The 12,383-nt window shown below is 41.1% G+C and overlaps 2 long non-coding RNA genes and 1 pseudogene across 7 annotated transcripts in view; 1 reads left to right on the top strand and 2 right to left on the bottom strand.

Annotated features, from left to right (window-relative positions):
• The window catches only part of LOC144304006 (uncharacterized), a 251,087-nt gene that overhangs the window by 63,316 nt on the left and 175,388 nt on the right, over positions 1–12,383 (top strand). For all 5 annotated transcript variants that reach the window (XR_013370984.1, XR_013370982.1, XR_013370980.1 and 2 more), the window contains exon 3: positions 10,044–10,237. This is a non-coding gene — a long non-coding RNA (uncharacterized LOC144304006). The remainder of the gene's footprint in view (positions 1–10,043; positions 10,238–12,383) is intronic.
• LOC144304007 (uncharacterized) overlaps positions 1–12,383 on the bottom strand; it is a 50,466-nt gene that overhangs the window by 6,144 nt on the left and 31,939 nt on the right. The window lies entirely within an intron of this gene.
• On the bottom strand, positions 2,619–6,862 carry LOC144303932 (KAT8 regulatory NSL complex subunit 3-like; annotated as a pseudogene).

The raw sequence follows: 12,383 nt of genomic DNA on the forward strand, positions 1-12,383 counted from the left end.
ATTATAGGGCAGGTGTTCCAAATTGTCTACAGCCTCATTGTATAGTGACTACAAATATTTCTCAGTGATTGTGTATATGATTCTCACAGAAAATGAAACTATTGCTTGAGAAGCACTATAATGACTCTGATATAGAAGCTGGGATTTGAGTATTAGCCAGTACAGGAAAACTGGTTCAGGGTTTGGGTGACATACCCTTTTTAAATTATTTGACTCAGGAACATTTTTGGACAGACCTAATAATTTTTTTTTTATTAGAGACAGAGGGCTAGTGGGGGAGAAGGGGCAAAGGGAGAGGGAGAGAGCAGGCTCCATGCTCAGGGTGGAGGCTGACATGGTGCTTGGTCTCATGACCCTGAGATCATGACCTGAGCTGAAATCAAGAGTTGGACACTTAACCAAATGAACCATCAAGGCACCCCTTGGACAGACCTAATATTCTTATGGCATATGAATATATCTCAATGCTTTTATCCATCATATGTTTATAAGTTCAAAGATTTTTTGGAATGGCTTTGGACATAGAAACCAAAAACAACTGACAACATCATTCCCACAGTTGGATGGATAGGTTGGATAACAGAATTGGATTTTTTTTTTAATTTTTATTTATTTATGATAGTCACACACACAGAGAGAGAGAGAGAGAGAGAGAGGCAGAGACACAGGCAGAGGGAGAAGCAGGCTCCATGCACTGGGAGCCCGACGTGGGATTCGATCCTGGGTCTCCAGGATCACGCCCTGGGCCAAAGGCAGGCACTAAACCGCTGCACCACCCAGGGATCCCGGATTTTTTTTTAAGAAATCCAAAGTTGCAAAAAAAAAAAAAAAAAAGAAATCCAAAGTTGCTTTTATTTCTTTGCTAATGTAAGAGCAGAATCGAGACAGCAGCTCAGTTCTATAACCCACCCACCCCAAGATTGTTCTACTGGTGGAGCCAAGAACAGGTAGGAGATCTTCCTCCATCAGTGACCTCTTTTATTTTTTAAGATTTTATTTATTTATTCATCAGAGAGAGAGGGAGGGAGAGTGGGAAAGAGAGAGAGAGAGAGAGACAGAGAGAGGCAGGCAGAGACACAGGCAGAAGGAGAAGCAGGCTTCATGCAGGGAGCCTGATGTGGGACTTGTCTTTGGGATCAGGCCCTGGGCTGAAGGCTGCGCTAAACCGCTGAGCCACCTGGACTGCCCAGTGACCTCTTCTTAAAGCACAAGGACATCTTCCATAGGGCATCGACATGCACCTGTCATGTTGAATGTCAAGAATTTAACTAAAGCTTTCTTGATCCTTCTACATTCTCAGCCAGTAGTATTGCCATCTGAGGTTATGGACTCCAGGTCTGACTCATGATAGGTAGAAGAAAGAGCTTCTTCTGGGTGCAGAAGTGTGGCATTGAAGAATATGACTTATGGACTTCAGCCATCTCCCCTTTTAGCCTGTCCCTCCAAGGTGAACAAGAGTCAATGTTCTCACAACTCCCCTTTACAGGTTTGGCTTTCTTCAAGGTGTACAACTCAAGCCTCATCCATGGGAAGCATACTAGGGTTTACACAAACACAGGACGATGCATTAGTTTCTCCTTGGGCCCCAGCATAGACTAGGCCAGTATCTTTTAGGAGCAACCACTCTAGCACTGTCTAGGCCATACTCCTAAGTCATGAATGAGTTGTTCAGGACCCTCTGCCTGTCCTAAATGATTCCTAAAAGCTTCACAAAGTCTCAGTCTTATTGTCTTTGGTTTCTATTGATGTATAATCCTACCTGTAAAGTTACTAAACCCCTGACCCATGGATGTCACTTTCAGATTTAATATCTTCCTCAAACTTACTAAATGAATTTCTGAGAGCAGTTACCTACCAGCTAATGAGAGAACAAAGCCTAATTTTGTGCAAACCACTGCTGAGATCAGCTCTGCAAGAGGTTAGGGAGGGAGGGCCTGGTGTTCAGGATGTTCTTTCTATTCTATCACACATACCACCCCACTGCCCACAGTACCCCTTTCTGCCATGTCTCAGACTCCTACACAAGAGGTTCTCTCTCCTGGCTTCCAGTTAGACAGGCAGGTAAAGCTCCTGGACTAAAGACAGACAGCCTGGTTTGCATATATGTTACACCACAGGTCAAGACCCTGGACCACTGCCATGGCATGCTGTGGACCTTCCTGCCTACAGATACTGAACAGAGTTAGAGTCACACCTGGGTTGCTCTATTTATTATCACCTTGGCTGGAAACATTGTAGAGTAGGGAAGGGCAGGCAACCTGATCTAGAGGACAGGTATGACACCAAATCTAAAACTTCTTTGGTGTGCAAGTATCGTGAGGACGTAAGGAGGGGCTCAGAGCTCCATCTTCAGTGATCACTTCTCCAGGGCTCAGGCTGGTACCAGGAGCCCCACACAGTAGAGTCAATGCCAATAACCTTCTCACTTCTAAGCAAGAAGACAAGAAGGTGCATGGAATGGAAACAAACACTAAAACGTAGCCTTGGTCATCCTAATGCTGAACTTCCTGGGACAGCCAAGATGTTAACTTAGCTGTTTCCATTTCACTTCCAAGCACTGGAGATGGCATTTTCAGGGGTTGGGGTTTCTTCCCTGTAACTTGGCAAATTTTCCTCATCTCCATGTTGAATCAACAGTTCCTCAGGTACTAGGTGCAAAGCCTCATACCCCAAGTTTTCTCCACAGAACTTACTGGCACAGCCTTTAAGCCACTTCATTTGTCCCATTCCTATTCTTCAGCCTTTTTAGCCCTGTAAGTTTTCCGGATACAGGAAATCCCTGAAGCATGATGAAAAAAAGGGGCCAGGCCATCTTTTACTTCCTGGCAATAGCTGTTCCCCATCTATAGTGACCAAAGGAATTAAAAGATAACAGCCCAGTCCTCTTTACTTTATCATGGATTTGAACTTAGGAGTGCCCAGGTCTCAGCAGGTTACTCAATATCTGATATGGTTCTTAAGAGGGAGAAGCTGCATGGGGCACGTTCTCACATGGCTGCTCAGGGAAAGCAACAGTGATGTCCAAAACCAGCCTTCTGGTACTGCACAACTGTCGGTAGGCCAGGATGATCCAGTTTTCAGCAAAGGGCTCTCAATTCTAACTCCATAAAAGCCCCAGAGCATGTGGATGTCTCCAACCAACTTGGCATGGGGGCGGCACAGACTTCCAAAAGGAACTCCTTCATTAAATGTCGCGAGCAGTCCAACACTGCTACTTAGGTCAAGTCACAGCTAATGCTAGAGAAGAAGTGCCTCTGACTCATGCACAGCCAGATCTGCAGAGGAACCTGGTGATTCTGGGATATAGACCCATAGGTGCCAGTGGACAATGTTTCCCTTGCTGCTAGCCTAATGGTTTCATGAGACCCTGAGGCCCATTCTGAAGACAGATGGCAGGGAGGCAAAAATGGAGGTCTTAAGAGGTCTTCAGACGAGTGGACAGCTCAGCAAGACAGCACATGTGCCCAGGGCTCACTGCACGGTAGCCATCACCAACCTGGTAAAGGAGGCTATATCGCACAGCAGCTTCAAGTGCTGGAGGCAGGCGCTGCAAGCTGGAGGGCAGAGCCTGGGAGCTGGGCTCTTCTGTTGGGGCTGCTCTCGAGCCCATGGGGCTCAGTGTAGTGGTTCGGCTCAGTTGGCCATGCAGTGACAGAGTAATGGTGGTAGGGACCTTCAAGCCTGATGCTTGGTTAGAGATCTGAGCCAGGCCGGGGAGGCTGCTTGCCAACTTAGCAAGGCCCCCATTGGTCAGCAGCTGGTGGATGGCTGTGGGCTTCCCACCAGGAGTGGCTCCCAAGGAGGAGAGAGTGGTGGCCACAGGAATGGTATGAACAATGGTTCTGGTGCCCATGGTGATGGCATCCAGGCTCTGCATGGGGGTGGGCAACTTCACACTGGTGGCCTGTGGGGCTGGCCCTGGGGAAGGATTTGTTGGGAGGCCAGAGGTCTTGCTGCTGATATCCTGCAAGCTGAAGCTGAGGCTTTGAAGAGGCTGCTGGCTGATGTGGGAGGGAGGGAGCTCCCAGGAGAGGTGGCCACCAGGCAGCTCTGGAGTGTGTGGAAGGCACCAGGTGCTGTGCTGCTGGACACTGAGGAGGCTGGGCTGGCTGAGACTTCCCCTTCAGAAGCACTTGACTTGGTGGTGAGAAGTCCTGTGAGATCCTTGGCCCCAGCTGAAGCCTGCCCCCAGCATCATGGTGATGGGCTTCCCTCCCTCAGCTTCTGGAACTCCTCTTTGGGAAGGAGTACAAGGCCCTCCAGCTGTGTCCCCTTGAGAGATAAGGGACACCTTAATGTTAGGTCGCTTGGAGGTCTTACTGCCAGGAAGAGGACTAGAGGGATGATGGCGCTTCAGCTGGACCCTAAGATCTTCTTTCTCTGCCTCTTCTGTTTGTTCTGATGAAATGGGAACTTGAGCTTGTTTGTGAGTCAGCACAGCTTCTGTCTGCTGCACATGTCTCTTCAGGAGCTGAGAGCTCCCGATCTGACTGGACTTCTGGGCAGAGGTCATTGCGGTCACTTTGGTCTTGGGACTTGAGGTGGGGCTGCTAGATACACTGGAAAGATCCTCCAAGCCTGAGGGTGAGGCAGGCAGCTTGGCAGCTAGCTGGTGAGGCAGGCCGACTGCCCCACTCAGGGACCTCAAAGGCCAAGTGTCTGTGGGCTGCATCCTGAGGCTTCTTCTTAGCATCCTGATCGTGGGGTCAGAGCCCATATGCCCCTCGGTGCAAGTCAGCACTCCAGTCAGAAAGTCCACGATCTCATCCTGAATACACCTGTCCACCATGCTCTGAGTCAGCCCCTCTGATTTCTGCTTTGCTTTATGTATTCTGAGATTATCATCAGCTCCTCCAACCACCACCAAGCTGTTCTCAGACTGAATCTTCTCCCGGAGATCCTCCATGGCTTCGGGATAACACTGCAAGGAATTCTGCCCAATGGCAAAGAGGACTGAAGTCTTCATATCCACACGGGGATCATCCACATCCCCTCTGGGGCCATCCACGTTAAGTAAAGGGAACCCAAGGAAGACAGCCACGGTGACGTACTCCATTTCTGACACGTGACAGGCCACCAAAGCTCCTGTACTCCAACTAATCAAGATAATAGGTTTGTGGGGGAAATGGCTGTGAATCTCCAGCACTCTGCTTCTCACTGCCGCAATCATATGCTCCAGAGACTGCAGAACTCCTACCCCACTACCATTGTTCAGCAGATGGGTGGCTACAGGGATGACATTGCCTCAGCAGGACAGCTGAGACTGCCAGAAGCGGTGGCGGCGTGAGGTGGGAAACACGGAGCTAGAAGGCCCGTTCAACCCCAGCTGCCCAGGCCCGGGGCTCTAGCCCCCAGCTCCTGTACGCCCTGGGAGTCGTCCTGAAGCCCTTGCCAAAACTCCTGCTCTCCCACACCAGACCCGCCGGACCCACCACCCTGCAGGGGCTGGCCTTTCCTTCACCCGTAATCCGGAATTGGGTTTCAAGTTAATGTCTGTTGCTTAGGATAAATTGAAGGCTGGCCCCAAACATAAAATACTTATGTATAAGATGGTATAAATACAGCAATTCGTAGCGGTATATTTGTGTATATTGAAATACTCTGTGTATTAACTGAAATGTAGAATAAAACTGTAAGGTAGAAACAAAATTTTTTGTTGTTTGCTTTCACTTTTTATTTAATTATTTCTGTAGATCTTTAATCCTTATTTCCTTAGTCCTAGAAGAAGGCATAAGTAATTTCTATAGGATTCTGTGCAGGTGATATGGTGTCCACATATGCTGCCCTGACTCTCCCATGAAATGCAAAACTAAAATCTGGACAGGATGCATAGGAAAGGTATCTAAGGACTGAAAAATAGATAGAAACTTCTGGGCCAGAGAAGAATGCCAAAATTCGAAGCACTATTAAACCTACATGAGCTTATTTTTAATTTTCCTCACAAATGCCTTTAGTCCACCACATAAATTTAACTGAGCTGGAAGTCTGGTTTGAGTATCAGGATAGAGATAGCTAGAAGTGAATCTTCTTACATATGGCTTAAGGAACAGGAAATGTCTAATGCTCAGAGTGAGGAGAGAAAATCCCATGTAGTTTTTTTAAACCTTTTTCTTTTTCCTCATACCCCAGATCACAGTTTCATGGCATTGAGAGCTGCATTGGTAGCAAGGAAAGAAACATTAGCTTAAGAGGATAAGAATTAAAATTTTTCTCATTAGAAACCATGAAGTCCAAGAGGGAACTGGTGTGCATATTTAAAGTATTAGGAAAAAAATAAAACTGTCAATGTTAAATCCTATACCCAGTGAAAATATGCTTCAGAAATGAAGGTGAAATAAAGATATTCTCAGATGAAGAAAAACTGAGACAATTCATAGCTAGCAAGTATGTTTTAAAATTGTTGGTAAAGAAAGTCTTAAGACCGAAGGGAAATTATATCAGTAGGCAACTTAAAACACTAGAACATCCAGAAGGAGAGGTTAGCAACAAAAATGATATATTTGAGTAAATGAAATAACTATTCTCCTCAAGAGTTCTTTTTTTAAACTCTAAGCTATTTTTTTAATTTGACATGCATTTGATCTATAACATTATTGAATTCCATTTCTAACATGGTGTTTAGACATTGATATACATGGCGAAATTATTATTGTTCCATGTCCAGCCATCATCTGCCACCACACAAAGTTACATATTTTTTTCTTCTGATGAGAACCCTCAAGATCCACTGTCTCAACAACTTTCCAGTATGCTGTATGATATTACTGATTGTACTTACTTTGTTGTATACTACACCCTATACTTTATTTTGTAAATGGAAATGTAACTCCCTCACCCATTTCATCCACTCCACAACCCCCATTCAGTTTGGCAAACACCAGTTCTTTTCTATGTATCTATGAGTTTTGTTTTGTTTGTTCCATTATATTTTTAGATTACACATTTTTTTTTTTAGATCTGACTGCAAATACTTTCTCCCATTCAGTATGTTGCATTTTTTTGTGCTGTGCAGAAACTTTAGTATCATGTAGTCCCACTTGCTTAAATTTGCTTTTGTTCCCTTTGCTTTTGGAGTCAGAGCTAAAAAATCTACCAAGACTGATATCAAGTTGCTACTGCCTATTTTTATCTAAGAGTTTTATAACTTCAAGTCTTACATTCAAGGTTTTAGCCCATTTTGAGTTAATTTTTGTGTCTGGTGTAAGATAGTGGTTTAGTTTCATTCTTTTGCATATGACTATCCAGTTCTCCCAGCACCATTTATTGAAGGGACCATCATTTCCCCACTGGCTATATATTTGGATCCTTGCCATTTGGCTCCTGTGACCATTTTACACATGAGTTTATTTCTGGGCTTTCTATACTGTTTCATTGATCTATGTTGCTGTTTTTATGCCAATGTCATACTATTTTAATTATTATGCCTTTGTATTATAGCTTAAGTCAGGAAGAATCATTCCTTCAGCTTTTTTCTTTTTTTTCCCCTCAAGATTGCTTTGGGTGAAAAAAAAAGGAGGCTTTGGGTATTCAGGGTCAGTTATAGTTTCATACAAATTTTAGGGCTCTGTGCTCTATTTCTGTGAAAATGCCATTGGCATTTTGATAGAGATTCCATCAAATCTGTAGATTTCTCTGGGTAATAGTTGCTCATCAACTTAACAATATTAATTCTTCAAATCTGTGAGCATGGTATATATTTTCAGGTATTTTATTATCTTCAAATTCTTTCACTAATATAGTTTTCAGAGCACAGATCTTTCACCTCTTTGATTAGATTTATTTCCAGGTATTTTATTCTTTTTGAGGCAATTGTAAATGAGATTATTTACTTAATTTCCCTTTCTGGTAGTTCACTGTTAGTGTATAAAAATGTAACAATTTTTGTATGTTGATTTTGGACCCTGAAAATTTGCTGAATTCATGTATCAGTTCTAACAACTTTTTGGAGGACACACACACACTATATATATATACACACATATATATATATATATAAACATATATATATAGTTACCTATATCATATATAGATAACTTATTTAGATAATTTATGTACATAAATCTATATATTTATATACAATTATGTTGTGTACATATAGTGAGAATTTTACCTCTTTTTTTCCAATTTGGATATGTTATTTTCTTTTTTTTTTTTCTTAATTGCTTTGACTAGAACTTCAAATACTGTGTTGAATAAAAGTGGCCATGGTGGCCATTCTTGTCTTATTTCTAATCCTAGAAGAAAACTATTCAGCTTTTTTACTTATTGAGTATGATGTTAGGTGTGGGCTTGTTATATATGGTCTTTATTATGTTGAGATATGTTCCTTCTAAACCAACTTTGTTAAAAGTTTTTATCATGAATGAATATTATATTTTGTCAAATGCATTTTCAGTATCCTTTAAGATGGGATTTGTTCCTCTTTTGCTATTTCCTTTAGGTATAAGGTTAAATTGTATGTTTAAGATGTTTCTTATATTCTGAAGTAGGCCTGTATTGCTATATATTTCTCTATCAAAACTACCTTTTAAAAAAAAAAAAAAAAAAAAAAAAAAACTACCTTTTGCTTGGTCCTAAAGATTTTTGACTTTTTTGTTTTCATTTTCATTTATCTCCATGTATTATTAAAATTTCTCTTTGATTTCTTTTTGACCCATTGTTGTTTGGTAGCATGTTGTTTAGCCTCATACTATTTGCTCTTTTTCCAATTTACTTTCTTTAATTGACTGCTAGTTTTGTATTGTGGTCAGAAAAAAAATGCTTTGATATGACTTCAGTCTTCTTAAATTTATTGGGAAATGTGTTTTGAACTAACATGTGAACTATTCTGGAGAATATTTCATGTGCACTTGAAAAGTGTATTCTATTTTGTTTTGTTTTGCTTTGTTTTGTTGAATGGAATGTTCTATATATACCTGTTAAGTCATCTGGCTTAATGTGCTGATCAAAGCCACTGCTTCCTAGTTGATTTTCTGCCTAGGTGATCTATTCATTGAAGTAAATGGGTGTTAAAGTTCCTACTATTATTATATTACTGTTAATTTCTCCCTTTATGTTTGCTAAAATTTTCTTTATGTATTTAGATATTCCAACGTTCCAACATAGATATTTACAATTGTTATATCCTCCTGTTTGATTGATCCCGTTATCCTTATGTAGTGCCTTTCTTTGTCTCTTGCTATGGTCTTTGTTTTAAAGGTTATTTGTGTTTCTACAAAATATTTTTTCTTTGTGAGTTACTTTGAAGTTCACATGTAACAATCTGTATGTATAACAGGCTATCTCAAAGCAAGTTTGAAAGCATTTTAAAGCTGCATTTTTACTCCCACAGAAAAAGTGTTTTTTTATGTCACATTTTAAATCATTTTGTCAATTATAGTTGTCATTAGTTTTTACTATTTTTCTCTTTTAACCTTCATACTAGCTTTATAGGTGATTAATTTATTATCTTTACTATATATTTACATTACCAGTGAGACTTTTACTTTTATAAGTTTTTGTGTAATTAGTGCCATTTATTTTCAGCCTAACCAAGTCCCTTTAGCATTTCTCATGAGGCCAGTTTAATGGTGATGAACTCCTTTAATTTTGTTTGTCTGGAAAACTCTGGAGGAGATTTCAGTTCTCAGTGATAACTTGCCAGGTAGAATATTTTTGTTTGGAGGATTTTGGCTACTCTCTCCATTACCACCACCACTTTGAGTAAATCATCGCCCTTCCCTCTAGCCTATAAAGTTTCTGCTGAGAAATCTGCTGATAGTTTCATGAAGGTTCCCATGTATGTAATAAGCTGTTCTTGTTGCTTTTTTTTTCTCTCTTTTTTTTTTTTTGTTGCTTGTTGCTTTTAAGATTCTCTCTTTATCTTAAAATGTTTACATTTTAATTATAATACATTTTAGTGTGGATCTCTTTGGGATCATCTTAATTAGAACTCTCTAGGTTTCCTGGATCTGGATGTCAATTCTCAGATTTGGAAAGTTTTCAGCCATTATTTCTTCAAATCATTTTTTTTCTTTTTGTTAAGATTTATTTATGTATTTTAGAGAGAGAAAGAGAGAGAGTGAGTGTGATCCAGAGGATGGAGAGGGGAAGAAGGAGAGAAACTCAACTGTCTAGTGAGTGGGAAGCCTGACCTGGGACTTGACATGGGGCTTGATCACACAACCCTGAGCTCATGATCTGAGCCAAAACCAAGAGTTGGGCACTTAACCACCGGAGGCAACCACGTGCCCCTCAAGTAAGTTTTCTGCAACTTTATCTTTCTCCTTCTGGACTACTATTATACCAATGTTATTTTTGCTTTTTGTTGTCTCATAGTTCCTTAGGCTATCTTTAAAAAAAAATATTTTTGACACTCTGGGTCGGTTTTACTGCTTTGTGTTCCAGAACACTGAATCTTTCTTCTGTCTAATATAGTCTGCTATTGAACCTGTCCGGTGTACTTTTCGGCAGTTATTGTATTCTTTAGTTCTGTACTAGTTTGGTACTTATATTTCCTGTCTCTTTTTTGAAGTGCTCACTGTGTTCACCCATTCTTCTCCTGAGTTCTGTGAGCATCCTTGTGACCATTACTTTGAACTCTTTATCATGTAAAATACTTCTCTCCCTCTTTATTAAATTTCTTTTTTTTTCTTTTTTCTTAAGTTTTATTTTATTTTTTCATTTGGAACATATTCCTCTGTTTTCTTATTTTGCTTGATTCTCTGTTTCCCTTTTTCCCCCTTGTCTTTCCAAGTGTTTATTTAAATTCCAGGTAGTTAACATATTGTGTAATATAGGTTTCAGTGTTTTACAATTTATTAGGTGAAAGAGCTACCTCTCTCAGTCTTGAAGAAGTGGTCTTATGTCAGAGATAAACCTCTTGCTCCATATTGCCATAGTTCTTGGTTGTCTCTCACACCGTTGTGATTATGTAAGAGCCTGATTTATTCTTGATGCATCCCAGTTGTTGGGGGTGTGCCAAGATCTGTCAGAACCTAGCTTCAGAATGATTGAAAGCCAGACCCACAAACAGCAATTTTTAAAGTGTGCAAATTTATGCAGTCTGTGGGACCATATGCTAATCTCTGCTGGCCTCCAGACCAGGTTCCTGGTGTGACAGTTGCAGAAATCAGGGCTCTGGATATGTGTATAGGCTCCTTTCTGTGAAGTACGAATGAGCTCCAAAAAGGCCAAGATAGAGGGCAAAGATGGCATTCCTAGCCATTATTCCCTGAAAGCACCTTTGAAACCTCTAGATATGTGGCAAACATGAGGTCCAACCCTCAGGGTATAGCCTCAAGACAAGTAAACAGACCTCTTTCACAGAAATACCAGGAGTGTGTTTTAGGCTGCTTTCTGGGCAATGCTCTGAGACTAGTAGCCTGCTAAGAAATGTCTTTTCAATTTTATAATCCCATAGAGCCAGAAATGCAAGCTAGAACCATGTGATCAAAGGACACTCTTGTGTGGACTGCATGTACCCTGTAGTTTTAGCAATGCAGCTGGAGAACGTAGGGCATGGCATGCTTGCCAGCCTTAACATTTCAGCAAGAGAGCACAAGGTTAAGCCTTGCCTGCCAGCTTTTTTCAGACAGCAGAAGGGTGTTATGTACACCCACTGGTGCTAGCAAGGTAGAAGGAGAATGCAAAAATGGTGCCCACCAGTGCCTCCATCCCTGGAGAGAGTTCTAACAGACCTCTGCCTGTGTTTCAGGCACTTTAAGATTAGAAAATGACTCTCTTTTGTATTAGTCAAGGTCCTTTCAAACTGCTGTTCTTGTACTGGGTCCCAGGTTGATTGAGTCTACATGCAATCCATTAAAGAGAAGTATCTCAGTTCTTTAGGTGTAATCCCCATTGAATTGCAAAGCCAGACATTTTGGGGGTTTAATCTCTCTGGTACAAGTCCCAAGGGTTGGTGTGTCTCATGTGGAGCACAAACCCCTTGCTCCTTAAGGAAAAGCTCCATATTTGTGAGTTCCCTTTTTATTAGGGGTAAAGTTTTTGACAAGGTTGTATATCTGCCTCTCCTAATCATCTTCATTTGGCCCTTTTGTCTTTTGTTTCGGAGGGACTGTTCAGCTAGTTTTCAGGTATTTTTAAGAAGGAATTGTTCCATATGTGTGTCCATGGAAAGAGGTAAGTTCAGTGTCTTTCTATGCTGCCACCTCAAACTTCAGCCTGTCCTCTAGAGTTCTTAAAATTTGGTAATTTGTGTGTGTGTGTATGTGTGTCTGTGTCTGTGTGTGTCTGTGTATGTATGTATGTATGTATATTTATATAGTTGCAAACATGTTTTAAGGACTCTAGAAGAGGGCAGTTAATATATGCATACATACATACAGTATATATATATATATATATATATATATATATACACACACACACACACACACGCACAC

This window comes from Canis aureus, chromosome 33 (assembly GCF_053574225.1).
Source record: "Canis aureus isolate CA01 chromosome 33, VMU_Caureus_v.1.0, whole genome shotgun sequence".
NCBI lineage: Eukaryota > Metazoa > Chordata > Mammalia > Carnivora > Canidae > Canis > Canis aureus.